Raw genomic sequence first — 5,319 nt, forward strand, 5'->3', positions numbered from 1 at the left:
TCTTTATTAACCCGTTCTGGAGAATCCTGGAGAATCTAAGGGTCAGAACAGGGAGGAGGAGGAGGAGGATCCGCCTTAGGTCCCCCGCGCTTCTGATCACGGTCGGAAAGGGGAGAAAGAAAAAAAAGTAATCGCGGGAAAGGTTCAACACCACGCTCGGCCATTTAGCTGGAAATTTTTTCAAAAACCACCTGGTTGCAATAAGAACCCTGGAGTTTGGCCTGAATAGTGCTGTCACCCCAAATATTAATCCAATTGGTGACCTCGCTACCCTTCCACTGACTGGTCTCTGATGCATCGTCCGCCATGGTTGCTGTTTATGTTCTCGTTCCCGCCTATTTCAACGCAGAATGATGACGTTTTTTGCGTATCGATGACGTACGATTCGGATTCAGGTGGCCTGGCCGGTCAGACGGCGGTCGCAATTGAAAAGATCGGATACGTATCGGATTCAGGACGGCATACCCAAGTGGCCTTGGTCGCATTTGAAAAGATCGCATCTGTGTCGTTCAGACTGTCATGAAAAGATCGGAACTAGGTCGCATAGGGGCAAAAAAATCGGAATTGGGTCGTTTCAGCCCGCTGTGTGAACGAAGCCTAACGGACTTTTCACGCATGTACTACCCACGTATAACTTTTATATCGTGCATTCGGTGCACGTATCGCATTCAAATTAGAATATTGATGCACGAATCACTAATGAATTGCATATAAATAGTGCAATAATCATGCATGGTTCTTTGCATGGTTTATTCGCACACTGGGGGGCTGTGGTGAAGCGGTAGGGCAGTTGACCTCACATCGGAAGATTGCAGGTTGGATTCCCGCCTTGCCCCCCCATGTGTTGAAGTGTCTTCATTTACACTGAGTTTGTTCATCTTTCCAGATTTATGGGATCAGGATTCAATTGTATTGAAGTGATAGACACACCTTATTTAGTGTTTTCCAGATAATGGTCTCTCTTCTAAAACATAAACCTTTTCAATGCGGCATCAATGTCAACTTTCTGTGGGTCTAAAATGTTGATTTAGCCAGTAAGTCATTCCAAGTTCATCATTCAAACAGCCATGAACCCACGACGTCACTGAATGGCCGAGCTGCTCCATCTGGTCGCAGCGCCCCATTTAGGTTGATAGCAGACAGTCAAATGTCGCAGGCAAACTTGGCGAGTCTCAAAGTGACATCAGCAGACTTGCATCAAGACACAGAATTAGTGACAGAGTTTGTGACAGACCCAGGAGTGGAGCCCCGCCGGTGACAGACCACAACCATGACCAGAACCTAAGGACCCCTACCGTCAAGCATGGTTTAGCAAATGCCACACAGCTCCAGGCCCGTTTACCAGATGTGAGGGGTATTGGAATTTCCAGACAAACCATTCACCACCGATTCCACTGCTTTATGAAGCACTGACACACAGACACCGCCATGAACATTTACAGTGAACACTAGACCATGTGACCTAAACAATGCAGCAATACCTACCGTCCTGTTCACAGATGAGTGCTGGGTCACATTTCACAGACTTGATGGTCGGAGAAGGCAAGGTGAGCGAAAAGCCAAGATCAACATGGTTCTCAGAGTTCACTTTGATGAAGAAGGAGCAGCAGTCTGGACAGGCACCACCAGTCAGTAAAAAAACGATTAGGTTCTTGTAGATGGTCCAGTCACTGCAGGTTCTTAACTCAGAGACATCTTAGAACCATCACCATCTTCTAATTCCATCAGAACACCCCCAACTGTCTGTTCTTGGACATGGTACCAGAATTGTCACAACTGGACTTCAGGAAGTGGTTTAGCCAGCATTGACCACTGACCTGAACTCCATAGAAAACGTCTGGGAACATCTGAAGCAGAGACCGGATCATCATACCCCACCCCCAGTGACCTGGAGAACTGTTTGTAGAATTTGTGGAAGAGTGATCTCAGATGAACATCGTGAGGCTAGTGAGGAGCAGGAGACGTTAGTAATAAGCTGTCCTTGCTGTAAATGGTGGAAAAAGCCGCTATTGACATGGTCAGTTTTGGTTGTTTGATTTTAACTATCTCTTCACATTTCGTTGGTGACCATAAATTCTTTTTCAGTTTAAAGTTATAATATTTTAAATAACTAACAATAGTTAAAGTATATCTCTTTGTTTTGCTTTAAAATCCTCTGATATGACACCTAAAGTATAGAATAAATTGTTAGAATCTTCTTTTTCTTCTTCTTTTTACAATATTCTCAACTGTTTTGCCCCTTGGTCCCCCATTTATCCCATACTGTCTTCAACTTGATTCTAAGAAGAGGTTTTTTGATAAAGTTGGAGTACCAAAGAGGATTAAAAAGTATTTCCAGTCAAATATTTTCTACTTCTGACTATTAACAATTCCTTTATATAAATTACCATACATTTCATCATCTGACAGAACATAACTTCACCTTTCTTCCATGCTGTAGAAGCAGGCTCCACCTGTAACCCATTTGTTTGACTCAACACAGTCATACATCATCATCTCATATGCTGTAATGATACAGCAGTGATATCAATCTTAATTTGCACGTTCTCGTTGTCAGCACTCCTTTTGTTTGCTCCGCTTTCTTTCCTGCTTTGGCTGCAGAGGCTGAGTTTTGTTCTGTCCATTAAAATTTCATTTTAGCTTTGGGAGTTGACGTTTTTGTGTGAATGTGTGGCCGCAGGCCTAAATGCTCACCAGTCCAGCTGGAAAACATGAGTGTTTAATGACTTGTTGGCTTGATTTTTAGGGTTTGATGAGGTTGCTTTGTGAGAGCTTGGTTGTCAGGATTAGTTAGATCAAAAAATCTTTTTTTTTTTATAATTAATGAACTTAACTTGTGGTGGTATCACCCCCCCCCCCCCCACACACACACACACACATCTGCCTGGTCAGAGCTGCACATGACAAATTTAAGAACAAAAAATTTCAAAACTGCTGCTTTTCTTTTGGTTTTGTCTCCATAGTAACCACTATATGCTTTGGTCACCCGGGAGTGACGGACAGGTCTGTGTAATTTTTGGGTTTCCTTAGCAACTGAGGTTTCACACTTTGCCACAAAATGGCCGTCAAGCCATATGTCCTGTGACCATCCCATAATAATCTAAAAACTTATTATAGGACAACACGTTTAGGCTTGTTGGTGGATTTTGATTTTGAATTTTTTGAGTCCAATAAGAGATTTTAGCCTCAATTATTTTTTACAGTTTTGGCTGCTGTGATGTCATCTTCTTTTTTGACGAGGGGGGGTTGGTCATGATGCCCAAAAGCAGTACTAGGTTGTGCAAATTTTGGGGAGTTTTTGAGTATGTTGTGGGGGCAAAATGTTTGCTCAAAGGCGCAGAAAGGTGGAAGAATTGCAATGTGGTCCCTGCAGTCAAGAACTGCTGCGGGACAGAATTTTGAAAGCAGTCTTTGCAGAAATGCGACCTTTTGGAAATAAAAGAAAACATGATTTAAAGGAAAGGCAGAATCATTTTCAGAGTAATATTCATACTTGGACCTCATCTCTTTTGCCTCCTGAGCTGGTTCTCATCCCAGTGATACATCTGACATCTGTCCCTTTCAGCTGCTCTGTCCCCCTGACTCATTATCAGGCCTTTATGATGTAAAAAGGGACAAAAATCAAAGTGGCCTGATAAAAATGTTTCCTGTCTCTGTCAGCGGTCAGGGCGATAAAAAGACGGAAATGAATTTGTTCCGCTGGATTACAATAAATGAATAAAATCAGGTTTTATCATTCAGATCCAGTCTTTCGCATCTGCTGTTTGTTTAGCATCTGACACTTTTGCATTCCATATGGAGGATTTGAATCTTGTTTTTGTCTAAACAATAAGAATGTCAAGGGAATAAACAATTTGTAACCGTTTGCGTCCTGTTTTTTCTACCTGTTAGCTGTTGTTGGGTTATTGTTGTTTTCTGGACAAAAACCATCTCCCCACAGTCCGGAGAGAAAAGAGGCGCCATTGTTTTTTGTTTTGGTTTTGTTTTTTAGTTTCATCCGAAGAGAAGGGGGCCAAAGACAGAAGTGAAGGGAGGGCAATAGTAGGCCGTAAACTAGGGATGCAGTGAGAGCCGTGATGCCACTCACTGACAAAACAAAGACAGGAAATGAATTTGAAGAAGGACCAGGTTAAACCAGGTCAAAATTTGACCAGTCCTTACTTAAGCATTTGCGCAGTGGCGCATTTTGAGACTTTGGAACGCAGAAGCCCAAAACGTGTATAAAAAAATGCACGTTTACGTAGACCTTTCATTGGATGTGGTCGTTTCCATGTGCTTTGCTGAGGGCGATGGGAACATAGCTTTATTGGTGAGGTAGATCAGTGCAGGCGAGGCTATAAAGCTTTAAAGCATAAATATTATCTAAAATACTGTTACTGGAAAATGGCTGTGTATCAGATTTAGAGCAACAAAGATTATTTTCATTTCTCAAATTGTTGCACTTTTCTCCAAACAAGCCCATAAATCACAGTTACTGCTCTACGTCATCCTGGCAGCAGCCGGAAATAGAAACCTGGGAGTTTTCCACCATTATTGGTTTCTGGTTCTGGCTCTTTGCAGGACTTTCTTTGTAAGTTGTAAAACTGATTTTCCATCTGATCCAATTTAATTGACATCCGTTTTTGTAAACTTTCTTTTTACTGGGTTCTACTCCCAATCCTTGTTGCCGTGGCGTCTCTCATTCATAGTGGGTCATCACCCTAAAATACAAGGGCGGGGGGTGTTTGGGGTTATAATGCATACAGCAATTAAACGCAATACAGAAGAATGCCCCATTTCCCCCATGACGCCACTTCCTGTTGTTTCCTATTTAAACTGGCTCCACCTTTTGTCACCTGATTCGGCCAGGTGTGTGCATCTCTGCATAACCAAAGAAATCCCAAAAGAGTGGTACTTGACCAAACTAAATACGTGCAATTCTTTGATTCACTGATGTCAAGTATGAATAAAGTTGTTTCAAAACTAAACAAACTTGTTATGCAAAGGAAATTGTGTGAGCCTAGACTAACGTGCTGCAAAGTGGAACTGAGTTCTTTCCAGCTGGGGCTCTGGTGTGGCTTTTGTGTGGCTGTGCAGGCGGCCATCACACACCAGTTAAAGCAACTGATTTCATACTGTAAATTCAAGTTTTACTGTCTGTGGATGACTTTGGCAGCAGTTGCAGATTCATTTTTGGACAGTTTCATTTAGACTGTGCTGACTGAACTCGTGTTGTCCAACATTTTATGTTATGTTGCATGAAGGTGCTGTGGTTGGCACTGTCACCTCACTGTTAAGGCCCGTACACACCGGGACGAATATTCGCCAGCGTTTTTCGCC

The sequence above is a fragment of the Oryzias latipes genome, chromosome 21 (assembly GCF_053564925.1).
Source record: "Oryzias latipes strain Hd-rR chromosome 21, Olatipes_Hd-rR_3.1".
Taxonomy (NCBI): domain Eukaryota; kingdom Metazoa; phylum Chordata; class Actinopteri; order Beloniformes; family Adrianichthyidae; genus Oryzias; species Oryzias latipes.